The 27,355-nt window shown below is 43.4% G+C and overlaps 1 protein-coding gene across 1 annotated transcript in view; it reads right to left on the minus strand.

Annotated features, from left to right (window-relative positions):
- RAPGEF3 (Rap guanine nucleotide exchange factor 3) overlaps positions 1 to 27,355 on the minus strand; it is a 977,833-nt gene that overhangs the window by 665,508 nt on the left and 284,970 nt on the right. The window lies entirely within an intron of this gene.

Here is a 27,355-nt window from a genome sequence, read left to right on the forward strand (position 1 = left end):
CTGCCAACCTGTTCTGGAGGAATGTGGTGTATTAGATGGTATGGCTGTGGAGCCTTACTGTGGAATACCCTTGCAAAAACTGTCTTGGTCCAGTCAGGTTCATTTGACCAATCGTAAGCGCAAACCTGGGTTGCTATGACTTAGAGCAACAAGGATTGAACAAAGAAACTTGGTGTAAAGCATTTAACAGTACCAAACAATACAATAAGAAGCCACAACCCATGAAAGAATTACAACACCAATTTATTAAAATAGATATTATTATGACGTTTTAGAGTCCTTGATGAGCAAAATACATTGGAGTGTTCCAGGGATATAGATGTTTAAAGGTTTTAAAACATTTTAAGGGAATGACAAACAAGAATTGGTCGATCAAAAGGTTACATTTTGCTTGTCTCAAAGGTTCAAGTAAGTTTTAGGCAGGTCAGACTTTAACCACTCCAAAAGACTGTGGCCACAGGCAGTGGCGGCTTCTCTGCAATGGTGGAGGAGCATTGCCCCACTGCCTGGATCAGAGCCAGTAAATGAAAAATAAAACAATGTCATTGTTTTATTTTTCATTTTCCGGTTCTGAGCCAGCTTGCAAAGGGAGGGGGGGCATGGGGAGGAGGAGTGCTATGTGAACTCCTTATGTGTTTGGCTGTCCGTCCCTGGCCGTCCAAAACATACATGTGCACTTAGGTTTCTCCCGCCCAGCTGCAATGAGCAGCCGGGCTGGCGAAACACCACAGACTCCCTGGTCTAAGCAGGGCCTCTTTCCTGCCTGCTCAGACCAAACCCTGCACTGCTCTCCCATGAGAGCAGCATGGGGATTGGATGGAGTCCATGACATAGCCCCATTTCTTGCTGCGACCAGGAAGGACTATGCTGAGTGCGTCACAGGATGCAGGAGGCAGCTCCAGGTAAGTTTTTCTATGAATCCATATTTTGTCATAACCCCCGCGTGTGCTTCCCCTCCAGTGCGCCCCCTCCTCCCGCCCCTCCACCTATTTATTGTGGCAGTTGCGACTGGGAACAGGGCAAGGCCAATGGAACAACTGAACGAGATGTTCTCAATACTCATTTTCCAACTGTGGTCAGCTCTGGCAGAAGAAGATTAAGGGATTGATTTAGATCTTAGTGGACAGGTTACATAGGATCTAATTGGATTTAGATTTTGGCAGACGGGATATCTGTCACCATTGTGATGGCTATCCCATCCACTAAGAAGATCTAAATCCGGTCCTAAATCCCAGTAAGATATTTATTTAAGAAACGTTATTGGCTGAAAACTATCTGCAATGAATCCACTAACCATGGTGATATTGGATAACTGCCATCACTATAAAACCAGACTTTGTGATTATTATGGAATGTTTGTGTCTAGGAGAGCAAACTCAAGTTACACCAAGAATATGAATGTGCTGTGCCCATTATTTTACTGGATTTTCCAACTGCCACTCTCCAAGAACAAAACAAAATAATTTGAGAACACTATATTTTATCACACCTTTTTAAAATAAATTCAAGGCTTTAATCCTAATCAACTGCCCTTCTCATGGTCAGTCTTTCACAAAGGACAAGGGAAACCCTACTCACGAGGAACCAGGGCGATTAATTATATCAAGAACATTGGTTCCAGTGGCGTAATCTAAATTGATAACTTTTAATTATTGTGCTCAATGGCAATGATTATTACAACTGAGGATTGAAAATGGCGGAAAGAAATGCACTCACAATTATATTGTATACTTTCAACTTTATGGTCTCTTTTTGAAGGAATTTTTTCATACATAATGATTCATAGGAAAAACAAACAATACATAAGGGTGCAGTGTGTCCCAAGTGTGTAAAAAACAACAACCAAACTCACAATACATAAAACATGAAAGCTCAAAAGGCACAGTGGTTTCAAACTGAATATATATTGGAAAAAGACCCACGTGAAAAAGAACCCTTAAAAGAGAGTGTCTATGATCGTGTAGATTCACTCATTACATCTATAGTATTTTTTCTGGGTCTTTTTCCAATATATATTCAGTTTGAAACCACTGTGCCTTTTGAGCTTTCATGTTTTATGTATTGTGAGTTTGGTTGTTGTTTTTTACACACTTGGGACACACTGCACCCTTATGTATTGTTTGTTTTTCCTATGAATCATTATGTATGAAAAAATTCCTTCAAAAAGAGACCATAAAGTTGAAAGTATACAATATAATTGTGAGTGCATTTCTTTCCGCCATTTTCAATCCTCAGTTGTAATAATCATTGCCATTGAGCACAATAATTAAAAGTTATCAATTTAGATTACGCCACTGGAACCAATGTTCTTGATATAACTTCTCATGGTCAGAGCAAATACATCCCAGATTTCCCTATGAGTCTTCACGGTGTGAGGTGTACAGAACAATGTTTGGCAAGCCATATTTCCTCGTCTGTGCATTACCAAAACCGCACTGAGAAAGTCAGCATACACTTCCTCGTGCATGGAGGAAATACTCTTTCAATTGTCCTGGGAGAGAAGAGCAGTGAACTGGAAGAGTTCACCTATTTGTTTGACCTAATAAAACAAAAATATTTTTTTCAAAGCAAACAAAAAACAGCACGGAATTTTGCAGAGAGATGACTTTGCTAAGCTAAATCAATTTTAAGGCTACTAGTATTCAAGACAACATCCTCATGGTGTAATAATGCAACTGAAACCGACCTTGAAGGAAAGAGTAAACGAACAATTGAAGCACATGAAAGGTAAACACAAGTATGCATGGCTGAAGAAAGAAATATTAATTGCTGGTGATACATTAATCATGGTGTGAATGAGTAGAAAGTAAATGCATGTTTAATAAAAACAGGAAACTTTAATTTCTGTTTGTTGTATTATTTCTAATGTCATGTTATAGTGTGTGATGGTGATTTGCAGGTTTAGGGAAAAGCTGGGTATTGTAGCCTGCTGTTCTTTGAATAAATCCTCTCCCTTGATTAATCCATTTTGCGAAGACTGATATGTTAGCATCCTTTTTCAATGCATATCTACTTTATGCTCTGTGTGTGTTGAAGCTACCAGTATTGACTCCTTTTTTCATGTCATTGATGATATGTTTGGGGATGAAAAGGTGTTCTCCAATGGGTCGGTCTTTCTTACTGTGATTATGTTGTAATGATACATGCAGATTCTTTGAGTGCCAGTGAATGTGTGTTAACCTTTCACTCACTGTAAAATACAAATATGTTGCTCTTCTGTCTAATGGAAGGACCTGTTTCACATGTATTAGAACTGTGTTGAAGAGATTCAAGGATAAACCTAACTCTCATCTTGATGGGCAGTGAAAAGAACTTTATGTTCTTCACAGAGCAGCAATGATAATGATGTTCCTATTCCCGCTTCTATTACTCAGTATGCCTGAGGCAAAAACACGATACGCAAATAACTCTAAATGATTTCGCAATCCAGTATCTAACAGACTACACCGCGGAGATCATTTAGAATATGGAAACTGAAATTCTTTGCGTCCTTCGACGTATTATATGAAATCTGTCCACATTTGGTATTATTTTATTTTACATGTACTTTTCATGAGCATTGTTTGTGTGGCTTTTTAAGTCGAGCTTAGGCCGCACGCATGCGCTATCTTCAAGATATGCTGTATTCACTAAATGGGTTCAAGCCCACCCATAGGCTTGTAATTAGCTGGTACCATTGTCACTCTCATAATCTTGCTTTCTTTTTGTTCATGGCATAGATTTGTCATGCCTCTTCCTGTGTTTACTCCTCCCCGAGAGCAAGGACCAAGTACTATTCGCAATACGGACTACTTTTTTGGGGGGGAAAGTATTTCTCACAATAGATCAGTCCTGTTTTCACTCCCTTCCTAACAGTGTGTTTCTCTCGATTTCACGTCAAGGTCACATTAGTGTGTTTCCAAAAAGTATTATTGTTTTATGTCTGTGTTCAGGTATGTGCTGCCCACACCCTCCCACAGTGTAAGTAATGCACTAAGCGGAAATCTCTCTGGAAAGTACTGCCGCATGTTACCATGTATTTTCGACAGTAGAATTCCTAAATAACTTTTCCAAGTTCATCATAAATCATCTCTCATAGTACTATTGACAGCACAGCTGTATTAGATAGCATGCGTGTCCATATCCAAGAGCCTCGTAGTTATGATTGTGCAGATTTGGGAAACTTTATCCAAGATGGCCACCATGATCTGAACTTCAATGTGTTGTTCAGAGTTTGAGACTGGAAGTGTCTTTTGAAATCTGACAGTAAACCAGCTAGCACTTCCGGTTCATAATTACATGGAGGCTTTCTCCTTAGGTCCAGTGGTGTATGTGAAGTGAAGGTTACAGGAAATATTGAGTGACCCACAAGAGATGGGGGCTTAAAATTCAGTCTGTCTATTTGTGCAGATAAAAGCCCTGGTCATAAATAAGCTTTGTGCTGTTCTTACTCTTTCTGTCTTCGTGCTCCGTGTTCCCCCAGAGCGCCGGATTTAAGGCCCAGAAGTTCTTTAGTTTACTCAACAATAGTTAGTGGGAAGGAGCTCAAGGCCTACTTGCCCTGGTCCTGGGTGAACTCCTCGACATCAGGTTCTACAACATCAGGTTCGGGTTCCTCACCATCTGTAGGTGTAAACTCCTGTAAGATCTTGAGGCCCTTATCCTGAAAGTGGGTAGCTACTCTGTCACAGAAATCTTCTGAGGGGGTCAGCAACTGTGTCCCCAGTGGCTCAGAGATTTTGTTGACGACTTTGAGTAACATGAGGGAGGAATTATCTGCTGAACTCATTTTATTGGTTAGGAAGTGGATTTGGCCTGGAAGATGTCAAGTTTGTACTTCTGCAGCAGAGATTTCTGCTGTCTTTTTCCCTTGGGCAGGGGTCCGCCCGCAATTTATGTTGTCGTCTGCGGTATTCCTGCCTAAGGAATATAAGTTCTTCAGAGAACCACGGGCCAATATATTTGCTCTTCTGATGACACAGTTTTTAAAGGGGGCAACAGTGTCGAGGGCCTTCTTAATCCAGTCGCTGAAACCCTCTGCCGTGGGGGTGTACATAGGGTGCCTCCCTTCAATGGTGATAGATAAGGCTGCGTCCCATTTTTTGGCTGTGATCTTGTTAAGTCCCCTGCAATGTATGTACCTCAGTGAGGAGCCCTCCCTCACCACGATGGGGAGAGTGGGGCCGACTTTGAATTCAATCAGTCAGTGGTCAGCCCAGCTAAGGGGCTGAACAGTCTTGATCACTAGATTGTCATGGTTTGTGAAGATGCAGTCCAGGGTGTGATTCGTGATGTGAGTAGGAGCTTGGAACAGTTGCTCGAAACCCAAAGATGTCATGAGCTCCAAGAGGTGAAGTGAGTCATGGTCCTGTATGTTTTCTAAATTTAAATTAATATCCCGTAAGATGGTAAAGTGAGAGGTGGTAAGAAAAGTGTTCCAATACTTTGCACCATGTTTTCGTGAACCTGGCTCTCGGGCCTGAGGACTGTATACCAGAAGGCCTGAGAGGTTGTAGATATCGGATTGCTTGATCCCAAATGAGGCTACCTTCAGTAGCAAGCTAGGGTTGCCATCCACAGTGCTAAGGGTACATTTAAGGGAGTCGAAAACCACCAGGGCCAGGCTGCCCCTTCTGCAGACTAGGCGGTCACATCTGAGAATGGTATAACCAGGGGGGACAGAGTCTGTCAAGTCAGGGTCCCTGTTGTCCCTAGCCTAAGTCTCGGTGACAAAGATGCAGGCCAGGTTGAGAATTTGAACGATCAGGGAATTTTTGTTTTTTTGTTTGGGCATGGAGTGAGCATTTATTAACGTCACCCACAGAGGGCTGCGCTAGAGACCAGACTTGAATATGGTCCCAATCTTCCTCCCCCCCAGGTTCCTGGGGCCACCTAAGGGAGCTTTGGACGGAAGCCCGGTAGTTGGTAAGGCTAAAATTACAATGCAAACACGGTTCTGTCTTCTCTGTAGTAATAACACAAAACTCCCCGGCATGCAGGTTGACAATCTCAAACGTTATTTTTTGCATACCAATGAATAAGTTGAAATTCTAATAAGGGCTTAATCAGACATTTAAGAGTTCAAGTCTATTCATTTCATTACAGATATTTCATTCTGAGACAGTGGTTACCATTTTTTTAATGACCCATTTTGAGTAATATAGAGGCATTCTGGTTGTATCTGGTTAAATGTTATAGAAAGGAGGGGGGTGTCATAAATTCAGAGACAGAGATCTGGGCCTAAATCCATCGTTTTTTTGCACTCCACACCACCCCAGTTCAGACATGGCCAGATCTCTGTACTAGGGTGAATGTATGACAATGTTCTGCATTCTGTCCATCAACTGTTGTTTTTGCATTTGTCACCCCGAGTGGGACGGGTATGCTCAGACGTGAGTCCCGTGCTCTCCACACCACTGGAGTCAAGCTATCCTGGCTGAAGACGGCTGATAGCCAGAAACTGGTCCTAGGATGCTTGATTCCGGTCCAGTGAAGACATGGCTTGGCAGTTCGGGCTGGACTGTTCCCATGAGGCGCAGGGTCAAGGCTGATTTGCATATGGCTATGTCTGAACTGGGGTGGTCTGGAGTGCAAAAAAACGATGGATTTAGGCTTAGATCTCTGTACTGGGGTGAATGTATGACAATGTTCTGCATTCTGTTCATCAATTGTTGTTTTTTGCATTTGTCACCCCGAGTGGGATGGGTATGCTCAGACATGAGTCCCGTGCTCTCCACACCACTGGAGTCAAGCTATCCTGGCTGAAGACGGCAGATAGCCAGAAACCGGTACTAGGATGCTTGATTCTGGTCCAGGGAAGACATGGCTTGGCAGTTCGGGCTGGACTGTCCCCATGAGGCAAAGGGTCAAGGCTGATTTGCATATGGCCATGTCTGAACTGGGGTGGTGTGGAGTGCAAAAAAACGATGGATTTAGGCCCAGATCTCTGTACTATATGACAATGTTCTGCATTCTGTCCATCAACTGTTGTTTTTGCATTCATATGTGCAAGCCACAAAATCCTAAACACTATGCAGTTTGTACAACTGTTTTGCTCATTGATAACCCTGCTTGAGTCAAAGGATATTTAATAAAATCCAGAACCAAAAAAAGTACAGTTAAAAAAGTGAAAAATAAGTATTCCTTGCAATTTTATATATCAGCTAACTGACACTGAATCACCGAAAGAGAATACGAAATGTAACACACCAAGTTAAGTATAATTAAAATAAGTGATTTGCATTAAACAACATTATCAAAGAGAACAATTGTTAAAACTATCATGGATTGGATGAGCTGGCATGTGATATAGCTATATACCTATGTAGGTGAAAAAAGAAGTTGGGAAGTTAAAATGTTTTAGGCGGAGAGCGGCTCTACACCGCCACAAGCACTCTCAAACTGCTCCTCTCAAATGTCTGTCTTTCTAGAAGAGTTTTCAAGCATAAGCAGGGCAACTGGAAGTACTCGGCAGGAGTGGGCCAATATGTGGTAGGGTTGAGTAAATTATGCAGCCAGAAAAGGCAAATTATGTGGCATAATGCAGCACATTTTGCAATAGAATAACTACATTTAAAAAACATTTTTTAACTTGGGTCCACTATCCGGGCATTGGCTGCACCTCTTTTGTATGAGTTTAGCTCCTAAATATAGCAATAGGCAACAGGAAAGACCAGTCCAGCTTTGCAAAGGGCCTTCCACTTCACGGCAACATGTTTAGCTGCATCTTTAATAACTTTTGAGCCGTTTGAGCTAGAAAAAATATTTTTGTTAAAAAACGCAGATTATGAGATAGTTGATATATAAAGTGCAAATGTGGCAAATCTATAATTATGTGGAAATCGCTAAGCCTCACAATTGCATAATTCCAATGGCCATGAACATAAGATTAGCACAGTGCCATCCATGCCGAGCTAGAAAAGTGGAAATGTCCTTTGCCATTTTTACAGCATTTACAGCAAAGTCTTTAAGCATAGGATTAGCTAGTGTCATCCAAGCCAAACTGAAAAAATGACAAAAGCAATTTACCACTGCAGGCACAGTATTACAGTGGTGAATTGGTAAAATACCATCCAAAAAAACCGGGAATGAATAACAGCGGTCCGTGACACGTATTTCACTCTTATTAGAGCTCATCAGAGAGACATAGCTTTACCCAGACACAAAGTAGCACAAAGTAAACATCAAAGCAACCCTCTTTCAGGCTTGGAGTGGCACATAAATTATGCAATAAAAGAAGTAGGGAACTCTGAGAAGTTCCTAGGTTTCAGTTAGAGAGCACCTTCTTCTCTCTCTCTCTCTCTCTCTCTCACTCGCGCTCTCTCTCTCTCTCTCTCTCTCTCTGTCTAGATATAAAAACCCAAAGTCAGTAAAGGGGTAAAGGTAGAGTTAAAAATAGCAAGTCGATATTTTAGATACAATGTTTAAATCTTGGTATTATGATATAAAAGCCTATTTATTTATTCTAGATTTATGTCCAATTTCTTTTTGCTGATGAGTGAACAAAACTTGGTGATGTGTTGCCAACAATGACTTACTCCAGAGCAAAGACTAGCTTTCCATAAATTTTAAAAATATTTTGAAAAAAGGAGGTTTTCTAAGAGACTGTGTTGATTATTTTTATTTTTGTTATTCTTTTTGCTATTACAATTATTATTAGACCATTGTAATATTATTTGTCATGCCAATGCCTATCGTTATAAGTTCCCTATTTACAGAAAGCTGCCTTAAAAAAAGCTTGGAAGAGTAAACTTTTGTATTCCCTCACCCACTTTAGAAGGCCACAGGAATTGATTGGTCAGTGACCACAGCCACCGGACACAATTTTCAAACATGTGGAGCTACTGGTGCTGGACCTGGGAAAACATCCAAAATGCTCACCAAGGCTACCAAGTACCCCTTGAGTATGAAATGTACAAGCTCATATGTCACAAATGTATGTCTGGAGTCAACCTTTTAAGGGGGCAAGTGCACTTTTGGTCCTGCTGCATCCACTGGATCAGTTGGTGGCCTATGCCGAAAAGAACCTGGTTAGACGAATAACACACCTTTAAACCACACGATATCATTCTCAATGAATGAATGGCTCGTGTTACTGACTCGGCATGGCCAGCTAACTGGAATCACCCAAGGAATTAAATGTGTAAGGAATAAACCTGTGTGTCTTTCTTTGGCTGAAAAACTGTGGGATAAGTCCTACAATGATTTTGGGGCAATTTGCAGAGTTGCTGGGCTGAACAATCCAAGCTTTGGGGGAAGCATATGTCGCTGCATAGGGTTAAGGTCGAATTCTGAGACCCACTCCTCTGTCTGACCATAAACAGGAGCACTGCCATTTTCATATCTCCATTGTGACTCCAACATTCATAAGCCCGCTCCCAGTTCCAGTGATGGCTGGTTAAGTTTGAATATGGTGGCGCGCAAAAGGAAGGCATCAATTTTCCATTAGTTATTAAGAAGGAGTAGTCATAGGCTAAAGATGCATGCAGGATGTAATATTTTCGGAAGGAGAGCCTAGGCCTTGCAAGGAGGCATGCTATTTTGTTGCCTGGATAGGACTAGTCTGGCACAAATGGTGCCGACAAAAACCAAAAGTTTAAATAACATAAAGAAAAGAGGAGAAAGAAGGCTGGTGCTGATTACTTTTATGCCATGTTTTACCAGTCCATCATTCTTGACACATAACAGGACGGTATTATAGCTAGCTCCCAAAGGAAACATCATTTTGCACATCATTTGTGACTCATTTAACCCACTTCCCCTCTTTGTAAAGAGATGTGGTTAAAGAATTACAAATCTTGCAATTAGAAAACACACTCACATCCATTGAACATTTCAGCAAGGGCAATGCCATTAATCTGTTAAACTACAAAAGAACAGCTCGCTGGGGCCTGCACATGTTGACTTTGAGCCAAGCACAGAGACAGCAGTCAAAAGGTTTGCCGGCCATTCTACAGTCACTCAGAAAACTCCAAGCCTTCTCCGAAGGGTTGGAGTCTATGTTTGGCGCTTCGCCCTTGGCTCTTCTAATGCACCTCCTCAGATGTTTACTCGAGCCAGTGGACTGTGCGCACCACAAGGTGGCACTTCACTGATGCATCGTTTTTTTATTGTAATTATTGAAACCTATTTCACTGGCGTAATGGTCTCCTAACAAGATATAAATTGTAGCGTACAGCACCATGGGAGAGGCGAAAACACACAGTGTAGCTGTTGTGGTGTGACTTTGGTTGCACATAGTGAAATGAGCATTTATAGGAACCCCAAACTGAAAGTACATGAATGAGGAAAAATTTGCAGTGACGTGTTTATATCTTCAGTTGTGTAAAGAAAGGAGATTTGCATTAGAGAGTACGAAAAGCACAGTGTCACTTTATTATAGACTGGTCTCTTCCCCTGAGCCATTTATTTTATCTTGGACTTGAATTAACTCATTGGTAGAGATTCTTGCTCTTTTGGTTTAGATCTAACATAGTACGGCATCAATTGTGCTTTGCTTGTCTTATGTCAACTTGGGGAGCTCTGCAACAGTTTGAACCCCTGTGGTAGCCTCTCTGAACAGTCCATGCTGCACTATATGTTTTTTGCGCTTACAATTTAAAAGCTGCTATCAGACCCAGAAGAACGATGAAGGATTCACATATTACTTAAGGTTGTAATGGACTTCTTTTATATGATTGCCATACTTGTTTTGTGCGACTTTCTTTGAATTCTTTTATCTTTTTTAATCTTGTTTTTAGTGCTTTCACTATCAAAAATTTGCACATTCAATAATTTGTAGGGGCACAATACGTATTTATTTTTGGTCGCTGCTATACATTGATTGAGACATTTAAGAAATTGTATTCATTTGTTCTTTCAATCATGGAACTTTCTCTTAACGTTGTTGTGGAAAGTAGGAACTACTTCTTATGGTTACCCCCACTTTTTGCTTGATGTGATGCTGTTTTTGACTAGTCTGACTGAGATCCTGCTAATCAGGACCCCTGTCTATCTGCTTTCTCTCTAAACTGTTAGGCCGTGTACTTAGGTACACTCCAGATTGGATACTGGGGTACCCTTGTCAGTCCCTAGTATATGGTACACATGTACCCAGGGTATAGGTACCCCAGGGGCCTCCCAAGGGTTGGAGCATGTATTATGCCACCCATAAGAGTCCATACAAAATGGAACTACAGGACTGCCATTGCGGCCTGTGTAAGTTGTTGCATGCACCACTTACTAAAGATATAGGTTTACTATATCTAAGGGTCACTGCACTTAAAACCTATAAGTCACCCCAATAGCAGGCATTTACAATCCGTAGGGCAGGGTGCTTGGTTCTATATGAGAGGGTGCCCCTGCATGAGCAGGACACCCCTGCAGCCTACGGAGTCCATTCTCCTGGGTTGTCAGTAAAGCAGCCATATACTATATAGAGGGGCACCGTGTAATCACGCGATGAACATCTCGAAAACGGCTGCAACGAATCCCATCAGGTTTGGTATCAAACATGTTGGAATCATAAAAGCCACACTGTAAACAGTGTGGGAGGTATGATTCCAAGCACCAGACCTCTCTGAGGATACAACAGGTGGATAGATGGTGCCCCCATTTGTTCCTCCTGGGAGAGTGCCGAGTAGACAGAGGTGGTTTAGATCCTTCTCAACAGAATCCAATGCCTCAGGACATTCAGTAGGGGCTTCCATTTATAGTAAGGGAGGGAACTCTTTAGATAGGGAGTACCAACTTCTTGAGCCGGAGAAAGCTAGGCTTAGGCTCAGGCAAGAGCAGTTGGCCCTTGACAAAGAGTCCCTTGAAGTTCAGAAGGCTAAGAAGAAATTGGGAATAGAGTCCCATGGTGGCAGAAACAGTGTCCCTAGAAGTAAGGCAAATTCCTTTGACCATAGGAACCAGAGCAAGATTGTCCCTCCCTACAATGTTGAGGATGACATTCACAACTGGATAACTGCTTTAGCGAGGTCCTGTAAAATGCTGAAGGTTCCTCAAGAGCAGTGGGCAGTTATCTTGTGGCTCTCCTTTGCTGACAAAGGTAGAGATAAGCTCCTCACTGTTAGAGAAGAAGATGCTGACAATTACTCAGTTTTGCAGTGTGCTCTCATTGATGCGTTTGGCTTAACCACTGAACAATACAGGATTAAGCTCAGAGACACCCAAAAGGCCCAGAATCAGGACTGGGTAGACTTTGCGTTTAGTGCTATTAAGGCTCTGGAAGGCTGTTGCTTGGCAGCAAAGTGGATGATTTTGAAGGATTGTACATTTTGATTATTAGGGAGCTGTTCCTTAATAATTGCCAAAATCAGCTATTGCACCAATACCTGGTGGACTCAGATTTGACTTCTCCACAAGAATTGGGAAATAAGGCAGATAAGTGAGTCAGGACCAGGGTGAAGCAGAAAAAACAGAACAATAATGGTGACCAGAAGAAGCAAGATTCTTCAAAAGCTCAAGATAAGGGTGGGCACAAGGGCAAAGTCAAAGAGTCTTCATCAGGGCCCCAAAAACCTGCATCTGAGAGTCACAATCCAATAAGGGAAAAGGCAAAAAGAAATCTTAGTGTTACTTTTGTAAGGTAAAACCCATTGGACAAAAGATGCCAATTGTCCAAAAGCCAAGGAAACAACTCCTACCAACACTGCTCCTAAGGCAACTGCTCCCCCTAGCACAAGTACAAGCGGTAGTACAGGTAATAAGGGATTACAGGGGTTAACCTCAAGATCTGAGGTGGGTTCAGACTTGGTCAGAACTCCAGCTCAGTCTGTACTTGTCTGTGATGGTGGCAAGATCAGGAGGGGTAAGGCTGTGTCTCCCCTCCAGACTCAGAGTGAGGATCAGTCAGTTCAGTTCATAAACTTTATTCGACAGTTTTAAAAAACGTCATAAAAGTACACAAAATAAAATCGTACAAATATCACAACACTGGGAGAGTACATTTCATCAAATGTGATTTCGAGAACATACAAAAGTCAATAAATGGGGAACACAGTAAAACCACTAAAAAACCATACTCTTCCTCAGAGCAACAGACTTCAGGATAAAAGTTGCAATAAAAAAACACAGATCCGGGCTAGCAAGCGAAAATAACAGTTTCATAGCATATGAGGTAGAAAACACAGAGTATTTTTTAAACATCGGTTTCAGGTAGACGATTCGTAGGGCTTTAAAGAGGGGGCAAAATAACATGAAATGGATGGTACTTTGTTTGGTCAGTCCATCACATGGACAAGCAGAAATTGAATAATTTTTCATCTTTGGGAAGGCCACAAGAATGTGGACAATGCCAAGTCTAAGTCTGGATAGTACGAATTGATGAGATTGTCTTTGGATTATTTTAAGGTAGGTCGGCAAACCAGGGCCATCATTCACATTGGAAAAATAGAAAGCATGGGTTGAATAATTGCATGTATCTGCTTTCCGTTTACCTAGTTTTACCCTCATGAATTCCTCTTTCAACCCCTTTTTGGATAAAGAAGTTGCAATCTCAGGATCTTTACATACATCCAAATGGAAAAGTTCCTTAAAAGTAGTAGTCACATACTTTATCCATGGTATATTCGCATATTTATCCAGTACCAGACTATCTTTGATAATGCACTTTGTAAAACTTGTTTCATCCTTCAGCCAGATAGATCTCCAAACCAGGAGAGGTCTCAATTCAATTAGATCGGCTATATGGTCCAACCTTAGTTCCTCGTGGGCCAGATAGTTTGATGCCGTAGGGGGTAGACAAAGTAACCGTTTCAGAAACAAATTTTCCAAAATTTGCAACTCTTTGTTAGACCCGTACCCCCATACCCCCGATCCATAGAGCGCTAAAGATAGACATCGGTGTTTATAAATATTTAACATTGCAGGAATCCTGCGGCTGCCCAATTTATTGGCAAAGCGAAAGACACCTAAAGAAGCCTTCCCCATCCTGGCTTTAATATTAGTATGTTCTGGTGCCCATGAGCCCTGACTGTTGAACGTAATGCCCAGATAACAAAAATTGTCTACTGCCTCGATTCTGTTATTTTTAAAATAAAAAGACTTGTGGTAATTCGACTTTTTGCCACAGACCATTGTAAATGTTTTGGTGTTATTAATTTTAAGTTTTTTACCCTGGATGAAGTCATAAAAACAATTCATTAGCCGCTGCAAGCCAATTGGAGTTCTGGATAATAAAACAGTGTCGTCCGCATATAACAACACTGGAATTGGTAAGCCCCCTGCTTGTGGTGCATCAGCCTGGACCTGTTTTAATTCATGTTCCATGGAATTAATAAAAAGAGAGAAAAGCAAGGGGGCCAGTACGCACCCCTGCCTAATGCCTGATTTTACCTTGATCTTGCTCGTGCACTCTCCGGCTGGACCATATCGAATCTGTGTGGACAAATTGGAATATAACCTAGCTAGGAAATGGATAATAGCCGGGGGTGCCCCCATATCAAGAAGGGTTGTCCACAACAGAGAATGATTCACCAGATCAAAGGCACTAGAGAGGTCCGCAAAACAAAGAAATAGGGAACCAGGTTTGGCCAAAGTATATTTACCTATTAAAAGATTAAGATTAATACATTGGTCAATGGTCCCCAAGCCCTTTCTAAAGCCATATTGTGATTGGGCCAGGATATTATTATCAGACGCCCACTCCTCCAAGCGTACCAATAATACTCTGCTCATAATTTTAAGGGAGGAGTCTAGAAGGGAAATGGGGCGATAGTTTTTGGCCTCCCCTCTGTCTCCCTTCTTGTAAATCGGGATGATAATGGATTCGCTCCAAGTTGCTGGGGTAGAGATATCAGTGGCAGCATTGAAGACCTGGGTCAAAAGGGGGCTCCAGAGGGCCAAATCATGTTTATATATATCTACCGGGACCCCATCTGGTCCTGGGGCTTTCCCTCCTTTACTAGATTTAATTGCCATGTCCACTTCTCGAATGGTGATTCCCAAAGGCTGTGAACTCCACTGAGAATTCGTGTGGGTATTATCATAAGTCTCCTCAGGTGGGTCGAAGATTCCCGAAAAATATTTGACCCAGCTCTCTTCACTAACTAGTGCGGTAAGTACTGGGAAATCATCATTCTGGAGGAATGGGGCATTAATAGTACTCCAGAACAGTTTGCAGTCCCGAAGGGCTGCGGCACAGTCCAAATTATCCCAGGCTTGTTCTCGAAGTTCGTTTTTCCTACGTTTGAGTTCTATGTTATAGGTTGACCTTAGGGTTTTGATTTTTTCCCTATCTCTTGGGAGATTTGACAGTGCTTGCTTAAGGGTTTTTAGCGCTGTGGTGCAAGCGCGGTCAAACCAGCCGATCTTACCCCGTTTAGATGTAATTTTATTATTGGTAAAAATTCCATTAATAATAGTGCCAAGATCCTCAAAATCCGTTATAATGCCCGTAAGAGGGGCATTGACTTCCAAACAGCGGAGTATCTGTTTAAAGCCGCCTACCACAACTGTGCTATGTAATTTTTCAGATTTTTCGGTACACCACTTTATCCTGGTTCCGTTTGGCCTACTTGGGACGATATTGTCGACAACCCTGCCTGTGGGCATAATTTTCGGGCCCCACATAAGAATATGCATAGTTAGGGCATTATGATCGCTCAGACAAAAATCCTTGGTAATTGGCACTGTACAAAATGGCACCAAAAGGGTTGAGATCAACAAATGGTCAATGACCGACTCAGCGTCCCTCCCTCTAAATGTTGGAACGATATTGCCCATAGTGTCGAGGGCTGGTTGGTGAATAACTAAATCAAATTTTAACATGAGACCATTAAGGGCGGTCCCATATAGGGAGTGTTGAAAATGTGCTAGGTTCCCCCCCGATACCCCATCAAATCCACAGACTGGGGTTAAAGAGTGCGGACATGTTCTAATATTGAAGTCCCCACCCCATATGATGTCATAGAATGAGTGGGGTTTGTTACAGATTTTATTTAAGGAGGCTTCCAGTTCATCCACAACCAGACTACTATTAGGGTCAAATGTATTGTTGTAGTGATTGATCAATAAGATGTTCCTGCCCTTTTTAGCTTTTAGTTCTAAAATTTGCGAATGTGTGCCCACAGTTGAATAAGTACCAACAGTTATCGGTAGATCAACCGATAACAGGACAAGCAGGCCCCCTTTTGCCCTCCCCATAGCAGATTCCTTGGCAACACAATTGTAAGAAACAAAACCATCGATATAAATTTCTGTAGTGGACCATGTTTCCTGTAAACATAAAATGTCAAACCCGATAATTAGATCCCTCCATCCTAGAGCTGAGGCTTTCTGTCGCCAGCCAGCTATATTCCAGCTCACCATGGAATACCCTTGCTCACTAGAGGGAGATGGCTCTTCTAGGGGGGAGATCACAGTACATCCTTTATCATCAATAACCTCTACATGAGGTGAAAAGTTAGGCTCATTTGATTTGTCAAGAGTTAGGGGGGTCCAAGCAGGTGTATTACAGGTTATATTATCTCTCATTACTGGAGGGGTGTGATATTCCACAATGACTACGCTATCCACAGGGTTAGTCACGTCGGGTAGAGGGGGGGCAATAGTTTGGGCATTGGATAGTCAGTCGACTCCTTCAAGCCCATCAAGACAACCATATCGATTATAATCCCAGAAGATGTTCTGCGGGGTCTGGAATGGGGGCATTCTGGGGTGGATTGGACGAAATGGCCTACCCCTACGTTCGACCCTAGTCCACTCGTTACTTCCATCATAGTACAAGGGGTTAGACGGTGGTGGGAAGAAAAAAGAAACAGGGAGGGTCTGGATAGTGGAATCAGATGACCTATTAACACCCGCACATATGTAGGATACTGTGCGTGGGTCTCTAAAACTGACAGTGATACAATCTCCCTTGATAGATTTGGGGGTTTTACCGATCCATGGTACCCTCCGTACCATGATGACTTCATTGTGCAGATGTGCCGGCAAGGGGCGGTTCCAATTAAGCCATTTAATAACTTGATTTTTGAGGGAATTGAAAGTTTCGGTTTCACCCCTGGCTAATGGAGGTGCACCTGCCAGGATTACCATAAATCGGTTAGCCTCCGGTGGGAGGTTGGGCCGTCTCGTTCTTGGGGTTTTAGGATCTTCTGGTTGTGGCCCTTGGGTGTCCAGAGACATAAGTGCGGGTGGGATTTGCAAACCTTGAGGGGGACCTTGAGTAGACTGTGGGACAACTTGGCTAATCGTGCTAGAGGCTTTGGGAGCAGGTTGTGTGCTTGCGGCCATGGAAACAGGAATTTGGGGCACAATAGCCGGTGGGATAATTTGGAGAGAGGGCAAACTAGGAGGAGGGCCAGAACTATTAGACTTGGTAGAATTAGCTAAAAGTATGGCAGTTGATTTTTCTATATTAGACATTCTAAAATCAAGCCTATCTAGTTTGGCCTCTAGAGGAAAAATTATCGATTTAAGTAGGGTTACTAATTTATCCATAGACATATCATTATTGGGTGAGCTACCTTCCCCGTTAGAATTCAGCAATAAAGGTGCTCCGTCTATTCTAACTGTTCTAGCTATTTTAGGTGTCCTCCCAGTAGTTTTTCCCTTACAGTTATATTGTCTCTTCCGTTTCTTGGTGGCCCCTTCATTCCCCCCCTGGGTTGTAGCGATAGTAGAATTCCCATCATTAACAACAGCAGAGGATACTTTAGCACATTCAGATATATAGCTAGAATCAGCTATTGTGATGGAGGGGTTGGATATAATAGTAGAATCTAAGCTTGGCGGGGCGGCTGAGTCTGGGAGCGAAAATAGGGCATCCGACAGAGGCAAGCAGTCAGAAGGTCTTTCAGGAGTTTTGGCGTTAGCTATAGGGCCCATACTCGAGCGTTTGAGAGTCATTAGCTCCTTAGACAGTCGTTTCTCCAGGGTGATAATTTCTTTGTCAATAATGTTGTTAGCCCTAGTGAGAAACTTTTCCATACCTCCAGCGGCAGTTTGGGATCCTCCAGCCAGCGAAGATTTGCTCCTCGTTTCCCGGCCAACCATGGTCCACAGACAATCAGGCAGCGGGGAGTGTCAGGGGGGTAGCCCGGTCCGGGCACTGCCGGTCACGAACGGGCACAAACGGGCCCGCTCTTGGCCCGGTCTTCGCCCGCTTCGTCGTCCGCGCGCGTCCCGCGTACGCGTTCCAGGCGGGGTTGATATAGAGGAGGAGGAGGAGAGAAGGGGGCGGGAAGAGGAACCAGGTGCGCGCGATGGACGGCGCTAGCACTTCTGGACCTCGCAGTCCCGCTCCCGAGGCTGATGCTGGTTTCCGACTCTCCCCCTAGCGTAGTGACCGAGCCGATGTGCTCCCAGGTCAGAGGATAGGAGGAATCAAAGGCTCCGCTGTACTTCGAGCCCCCAGAGCGTCCACAGGCACAGGACAAGTGACTCCACGCACTTCGATCAGTCTCTTGAGGGAGAGGATCTCACTCCCTGTGAAGGAACTCTCCCAGAAGAGCTTGAGCCTAATCAGGTAGAGTTCTTGGGGGCAGGGGGTCCTTCCATGGCAGATTTCAGTTTAGAATGAACAACAGAATTGCCAGTACTGTGCTATTGTTTATGATATTTGACAAAAAGTTGAGCCCAAGGTTTGCTCAACCCAAAGACCACTATTAAAGTCTAGAATCTTTTAAAAAATTAATTTATTTTGTATATTTTGTTTTCTTTTTCTTTTTCTTTTTACTTTCTCATAGTTATGTTATGTTATGTTATGTTATGTTATGTTATGTTATTTATATTTCTATAGCGCGCAGCTGCCCCAGCAAAGGGGCGTCCTGGCGCTTTGACAGACGCTGTAACATAACACACAATAAAAGAAAAAAATTAGCTAGACACTGGAAACAGGAAAGTTTTAATCGCCTGCCTGAAGGCGAACACATCCTCAAGAGCTCGGATGTGTACCGGGAGCGAGTTCCATAGGCCTGCCGCTAGCACCCTAAAAGAGCGGCCACCCATCCTGCTCAACTTAAAGCGTGGACAGACAGCCAGATGAAGCCCCTCAGATCTTAAGGATCTCGAAGGCACATAGGGCATGAGTAGATTGGCAAGTGCCGGTGGCAAAGAAGATTTCAGAATTTTGAAGGCCAGACACAGCGCCTTGAACTTGATCCGCTGTCTGACCGGGAGCCAATGCAAGGCTGTGATGGTACCAGACACTGAACAGTGTCTGGGAAGGCCCACAATGGCTCGTGCCGCGGCATTTTGTACTCTTTGGAGCCTAGAGGCCTCCGCTTGATTCACCCCTAACAACAGCGAACTGCCGTAGTCCAGCCGAGATAGTATTGAGGCCTGAACTACAAGCTGTCTGGTAGGGGGATCAAAGTACTTTAAGACCGGCCTAATACCACGCAATATTCCATAGCACGTGGCAGCCACCTTCTTGGTGTGGGCCCTGAAGGTGAGCGCAGAGTCCACCCAGACTCCCAGATTTCTCACTCCAGCCACTGGAATAGGAGTGACACCAAGCTCTGACGGCCACCACTGGTTACCCCATAGCTCAGCGTGCTTCCCTAGAACCAACACCTCCGTTTTGGTGGCATTCAACTGGAGGCAGTTGGTGCGAAGCCAGCTAGCTACTGCCAAGAGACCCGCACAGAATCTCGGAGCCGCCACCTCGGGGTCTCCACTAAGTGTCACCGCTAGCTGTGTGTCGTCCGCATATGAGGCCATCGTGAGACCCCACTGTTTGACGACACCAGCCAACGGTTTCACATAGAGGTTAAACATTGTAGGGCTCAACGAAGATCCCTGTGGTACCCCCATCTTCAGGGGATAGGTGGCGGATTGGCCAGGTGGTATAGCCACTTTAAAGGTACGGTCAGCCAGAAAGGACCGAAACCACTGGAGAGCGACATCCGTCACTCCCGCCTCCTGTAAGCGTTGGATAAGTATTTGGTGGGACACAGTATCGAAGGCAGCGCTTAGATCTAATAGTATAAGCGCTGCAGTATGACCTGAGTCAAGTACCTGGCGAAGATGTTCCAAGATGTAGAGTAGTGCCGTCTCGGTACTGTGTCCTGACCGGAAGCCGTTCTGACTGGGGTCCAAAATCTGGTTACGAACCAGATGCTCAGACAGAACCGAGTTGACGTGAGCTTCTGTTACTTTAGCGATCCAAGGCAACAGGGAGATAGGTCGGTAATTTTCTGGCAGTCGGGGGTCAGAGTTAGCTTTTTTTAATATGGGAGTAACCACTGCCTGTTTCCAAGCCGCGGGTACTGTACCACAAGACAGAGACATATTGATGAGATCCAATATGGGGTTACGACACAGCAGGGAAAGTGTATTAATGAAGGCTGGCTTTAGCGGGTCCGCAGGGGAGCCTGACTTGACCCTGAGGCTGAATCTGTCGAAGGCCTCAACCGACAGTTCAGGTAAGATAGCCAGGGGCTCATGATCCGACGTATCAGAGACAGTGGCTTCTCGATCCTGGTGGAGTGTGTCGAACCCGTGATATATTTTTTCCACTTTCTCCACAAAAAAGGAGGCCAATTTATCACAGTGTGAATCTGTGCAAATCGCCTCTGAGGAGGATCTGTTTTTCATAAGGTCCTTCAGTACCTTGAAAATCAGTTTTGAGCGGTTGGTGCTGATAGCAAATTCATGAGCGTAGAATGCAGCTCTAGCTCTGCAGATAGCTCTATGGTAAAGTTTCAGCTCAGTGAAATACCGGGTTTTCAGAGCAGGGTCATATGATCGTCTCCATTCCCTCTCTGTTTTTCGGCAGGATTTTTTCAATTCTGCAAGAGACTCATTATACCAGGGACTAGGTGTTTTTGTCCGGCCTTTCGCCCATCGTAGAGGTATAAGAGAGTCCAAGGCGTCGGTGATCCAAGTGCAGAACTGTTGGTAGCCTTGTTCCACATTAGTGAGATTGCTCAGAGGTTTCCGCTCTAATATACCGTAGAACTCTTCCAACGTAAGTTTGTGCCACGGCCTTTTAAGGATTGGCCTTTCCATGGATATAAAAGGCTTGTCGTGGACCGGGCAGAGCGCTTCTACTAGCAGATGATCAGTCCATCCTATCAACCTCGGATCTGACACCCTTAACCCATCAAGTGTGGAAAAGAAGGGGTCAAGGATATGGCCTCCAGCGTGGGTTGGAAGGGTGACGAGCTGGGTAAGTTGGAGAGCTTCCAAATCGGCCAACAGGGAGCTCACGGTAGTGGATGACCCATTATCGAAATGGATGTTGAGGTCACCCAGGATGTTAAAATTGGCGCAGCCAAGTGCTATAGGACTGACCATGTCGGCCAATGCGGATCTGAATACAGAATCATTGCCGGGGGGGCGGTAGACCAGCAGCCCACTGAAGGTGAACTGATGGGAAAAGGCGACTTTAAAAATAGCACTTTCACATGCGGGTAGTCCTGACGGCTTCCATTCAGCCGGAAAGCAGGATTTGACAGCCATAGCGATGCCACCACCTCTTGTGGCCCTATTAGAGGTGAAGATGGTATAGTTCTGGGGGAATGCAAGGTTCAATATGGCAGAGTCAGAGTCCTGAAGCCAGGTTTCTGTCATTAAGAAAACGTCGGGATCCTCTTTATCTATCAGGTCATAGATGGACAGGTGGTGCTTTACAAGAGATCTCACATTAAGGCACCAGATACGGAGATCTCGCGATACAACACGAGGCCGTGTGACAGGGGCGGCATTTTCCAAGGATCGTATTTTGGTAGGGCTCTTAAGAGACCAGCCTTTACAGGCGCAGCTGTAAGGTCCGACTAAAGGGTCCACAGGCTTACACGCACCGCCTTTGGACGAATGACCTATGGCCAACAGCTCTGGCCGTGTGTAAGATACCATACCTGGCAAGAGCAGCAGTACGACGCTGAGAAAAGATATAAGACTGAGCCTGCCCTGCCTTGCGCTGCCTCGGCGCAGACGAGCGCAGACGGGCAGGACTCAGGCACGACTCCGGCTAAGCGACGGCGTCCACACCTGCGCGTCCCGCTGCGCGGGAGGGGGGAGCTTTAAGTAGGCTCTCCAATCCTGGCGCGAGCGCAAGGACGCTCCAAGATGGCGCCTAAAGCTAAACTTACTGCCCAACCCAAAATGGCGCCCACAGTGAACCACCCCCGGGATCCAGGCCCGCCAAAACGGCAGTGCGGGAGACAATTATGTGCAGAATGAGGACGGGGGCAAGACCCTGTTAAAACCAGGGGAAACGTGCTACAAATTAAAATAAACAAAAAGACAAAATCAGGTAGGTTAAAAACGAACGCGCTAGCAGTAGCGCTGACAACAGCAATTGCGCGGTAGAATAGGCGTCTGTCAAGACCTGTCTTGAGTCTGGGTCCGCCTTAAGTAGGCTCTCCAATCCTGGCGCGAGCGCGAGGACGCTCCAAGATGGCGCCTAAAGCTAAACTTACTGCCCAACCCAAAATGGCGCCCACAGTGAACCACCCCCGGGATAGAAAAAAGTATCGGACAAACAAGTCAATTTAAACAGAATTGCTTATTTCGGGTGAGTATTTACATCAAATCATCTAATACTCAACGCCTAAATCACGTTTGTTTAGAGATGCGTGTTGACACGAAAAACAAAAACAAAAAGGGTTACCAATACCCAAATCACAATTCAAAGATGAAATAAAAACAATGACGCTTTTGGACAACAATTAGACGATAGACAACATTTAGATGTAATGAGGCAAGAACCTCAATTTAAATTCAAATAGTTTGAGATAAGGCCCGTAGCAGAGTATCTGCTCAAATCTAGGATGGGCCTATATATCTAAATGAAAGCGTACCGGATTTAACTTTTTGCATATACGACCACACACTATTATTATACTTTACACATTTTTCAAAAAAGAGGGTTGATCGCAAAAACAGAATGAATCTGAAATAATGAGGAGAAGGGGGGTCGACGCGTTTCGAATCTCTGCATAAATTCAGAGATTCTCTTCAGGACCAACAGACATAATCTGAAAAACATAAATAAACAAACACTCAGTCAGATCCACACATGAGCGACCTTCAACTCACATACGGGTCAGCACGTTTTTCATCATACCTGTATTTTCTTGTGAAAGTGTTCAAGTCTCAAAGTCTGAAACAGAAAGGATGAACTATTCTAAATATTTATGATGCAGACATTATAAGGAGGGTGCTGGCATTTTAGGCACAACGATGCTCAGGGGATGGCAACTTACATTAGTGGTGTTTACAGAGTCCAAAAGTTGATTGGAAAGACGAGCGGGGAATTTCACCCGACGTCTTGGTCGATGTGTAGACAACTCCTAAGAAAAATAACATACGATTGTGTGATTAGGGCGGCGTGCTGGACGTGAAGCAAAGAGGTCAACAAACTCGTTTGTTTCAGGGATAAGTCAATTTTGCTCACGTTCTAGTTCGGTCAAAAAACTCTTATACAATGGTGATTTCCACGTGGTCAAAATACATCCAAGAGTAGCAACAAGCAACCGTGCGGGACGCTTAGAAAGAGCGTTTAGAAGACCAAACGGTCCGTCTATTACCTTCAATAGTTCCTGTGTCCTCCTTCACTCACTCGCGCTTTCAAAGAAGACGCCGTCAATCTGGCATGTTCAATTCCGCGTTCAAACGGAAATGATTATCAAGTCTACCAGGTGTTCATGGGAACTGTAGTCTCTGCTGGGAATTGTGGTTTCTCCAGTGAAAGGTTCAAGAGTAACTAGTGACTTTTTATTATGAATTTAAAAATGAATTTAAACCCGGAGGATTAAATTTGCACGATGGGCGCCCAAGACGTGGTTATACATAAAAGAAATTGCACGGTGGTTGTTGTTTGCACAACTGGTTCGAAGCCTGGTTACTCATTGGCAGAGGCTTATTGTTGTTTGATCGCCCCAGTGTTCATGGGACTTGTGGTTGGCGGTAGGTTGTGTAGTTTGCTGTGTGGATGGCTGTGATCCCTGATGGATAATTGCTTCAAAAAATAAAGGGAGAAGATTTTGTCATAATTTACATAATTTACATCGCCGGCAGGTGCTTAGTCAAAAAGGGGTGTCTCTGTACAAAAAAATCGCTTTTGTTGGTAATAGGGGGCTCTTATGTGAAGAGTCTGGACTCGCTTCTCGAGTTGGTGGATGTTGTGCCAATAGGAAAAAGCATTCCCCTCAGTAAGTATGGAATGGGGGCTGGTGGCCCTCCATAGGATGTTCAGATTGCTTCACAGATGATATAGTTCAGACATCTCGTTCAGGCCTGTAATGGTGGTATTAAACTTCAGGATAAGCATCGCTTCTCGCTGTCTTAACTTGGCCTCCAAATCTCCACCTCGTGGATCTGGGTCTATTTTGGATATAATTGTCCATTTAAAGTCCTCATCCCCATGAGCTTCATCAATCCAATGTTGGACAAGTGGGGCTGTTAGTACTTTCTTTTTTATACAAGATTTATGTTGTGACATTCTTTGTCTGGCCTCTTGATTGGTTTTTCCAATGTACAGCTTGTTGCAAGTACAAGTAATGGCATACACTATATTCCGCGTTTTACAGTTGGTAAAATGATCATATTTCCATGACACTCCCTCATGTTGGAAGAGGTCGCTTTCAACAGTTGAATTGCAACATAAACAAGTGCCACATTTGTGATGGCCAGTGATTGGCGGGAGGCATACATAGTCTCGTAGGGTCCTTGTCTTTGGTTTGGGTACAGCTGCTCTGACAATCTGGTTGGCTATACTTGTATCCTTTTTGAAGGCAAAAAGTGGCACTTCTTTTAGTTGTTCATCGATTTCTTTAACTAAATGCCAATTTTGGTGGATGATCTTTTTCAAGAAGTTGGGTGCAGGACAAAAGGTTGACACACAAACCGTCCGGTTCAGTTGTTTCTTTTCCTTCTTTTTGAGAAGTTCTTCACGCGGTGTCCACCACGCTCGTTTCATTGCTTGTTTCAGCAATTTGGCTGGGTATCCACGATCTAATAGTCTCTCTTTCAGAGTGTTAGCATGTATCAGGTATTCATCCTTGAAGGTGCAATTTCTCCAGATGCGGAGAAATTGTCCTATTGGCAAGTTTTGTTTTAAATTTCTCGGATGATTGCTGGAATAGTCCAAAGCCTTGTTTCGGTCAGATTTTTTCCGATATAAAGTTGTTACTAATTGACCATTTGAACAATAAATTTCAACATCTAAGAAAGAGAGGCGTGTTCTTGATGACTCAAGGCTGAATTTAATGTCTCTTGTTCTATCATTGAGCCATGCGTGAAATAGTACAAGCTGTTCCTTGTTCCCAGTCAATGTGAAGAAAACATCATCAATGAATCGGACCCAACCTCCAATCCACTCAAGGAAGGGATTATTGTTGTAAATAAATTTGTCCTCATACTGACTCATGTATAATATAGCCAGCTCGGGGGCAAAAGGACGCCCCATTGCAACTCCCTTGATTTGGAAGTAGAAATCGTCTTTGAATTTAAAGTAGTTCTTAGTTAGGACCATTTTTGCTAATTCCAGAATAAATTCAGTTGGAATTTTAGATGGAATCTCGCGTTTGTTCAGGAATATCTCTAAGACTTCTAAAGCTTGATCTTGGGGGATTTGGGTGTACAATGAAACAATGTCCATACTGACTAGAAGGTCTTGTTCCGGGTTAAATGAAAGTTCTTGCAATCTATTCAAAAAGTCCGTTGTGTCTTGAAGAAAGGACTTGACCGTGGTGCAAAACGGTTTTAAAAAGAAGTCGATAAACTTAGAAACTGGTTCAAACAGTGAACCACAGCCCGAAATAATTGGTCTCCCTGGTGGCTTTTGCTCGTTCTTCTGTACCTTGGGGAGTACATAAAACAAAGGGATCCGTGGATGTTTATTGGCAAGATAGTTGTGTTCGTGTTTTCCCAGAAAGCCTTGTTCCAGTCCTCTAGTCAAAATGTTTGAAAGTTCGTTTCGGAGTTCCTTTGTTGGATCGTAATTGATTTTACGATAGCACTGATCATCAGTCAACTGTCTTGTAGCCTCTGCCACATATTCGGTTGTTCCCCAGATGACGATAGATCCGCCTTTATCGGCTTGTTTTACTATGATGCTTGCATCATTTTTGATTGAAAGTTATGCTTGTTTTTGTTCACGAGATAAATTTGGTGAGGCAAATCCCTTATTCCTTTTCTCATGGGAGGCAATGGCAGATAACACTGTTTTTTCGAAGTACACAACCTCCTTGGGTAATTTGTGAATGGGTGGAGTGAAATTGGATTTATTCCTTAATCCAGTAGTCTCTGTTTGTGGACCCATTTCTTTATCTGCGAAGAAAGTGATTAGACGTATCTTTTGACAAAATTCAATGAACTCTAACTTAAGTCTCACAAAGTCAGTGGCCTTAGATGGTACAAAAGTGAGTCCTTTTTGAAGCACACTTATTTCACTTGAGGTGAGAAGTTTATTTGAAAGATTGTAGATCGACGTATTCTTCAGTTCTTGTAGTTTTGTCTCCTTGTTGACATTTCCCAAGGCTGTTGGAATCTTGTTTTGCCTCTGGTTTTTTGTTGGTCCTGTTCTAAAAAAGGTTGTTGTTGTTGTTGTAAATTCGCTTGTTGGTAATTGGAGCGAAATCATTGTTGGTATTGATTTTGATTTTGATAACCGCCTCTCCGTGTGAATTGAGGACGCGGATTGCCCTGGTCAGACTCACTACCTGTTGATGACGAAGAGGTGTCTGAAAAAGTCAAATATTTTGTGCGTGATCGTCCTTGGTTATCCGGGAGAAAACGACATGCCTCTGGGCGCGAATAAAAATCTTGTTGAAGATAAGGATATGCTTTTTCGTAGGTGAAATTGCGTTTATCTCGGTCAAAATTGCTTTCCTTTTGCTGTACTGTAAAATCTTTAAATTCAAGAATCTCCTTTTCAACTTTATCAAGTACATTTTTTGAGTCCTGGATCAAAGGATTTGCTTTTATTTCGGTTTCAAGGGCTTCAATTTCTTCCAGTTGGAGTTTTGATAATCTCTGTGCTGTTTCTATAGTTAGCACCATAAGGTCTCTACTGCATTTCGTTTCGATGTAACTGAAACCTTTCTTATAAATAGCGTCTTCCGTGAAAATAACCGGTATGTTTTTTACAATAAGACCAAATGGTGTTGTGCCAGACCTGAGGTGTTGAAGTAGGTAATGGCCATGTAAGTCTGTGCGAATTTGCTTTTTCTTTAAGCGTATTAACTTGTCCGATTCGTTGTTTGTTTGAGCACTACTACTTAAGGTAGCTGACCCGAACTGAGGAGGGTCACTCAATAGTTTCTTTATATGATCTTCCCTATAGGCGAATGTTTGTTCCTCTGACATTATAAAATGTTCACGAGTCAATAGTGGTGTACTAACCAAATCATACAACACTTCATTCAAAATACACTGTCCATTCAGTCAAACAATGCCTTCATACGATTCAACATATACTAGACAAAAATAATAAGGG

This window comes from Lissotriton vulgaris, chromosome 1_1, assembly GCF_964263255.1.
Source record: "Lissotriton vulgaris chromosome 1_1, aLisVul1.2, whole genome shotgun sequence".
NCBI classification, from domain to species: domain Eukaryota; kingdom Metazoa; phylum Chordata; class Amphibia; order Caudata; family Salamandridae; genus Lissotriton; species Lissotriton vulgaris.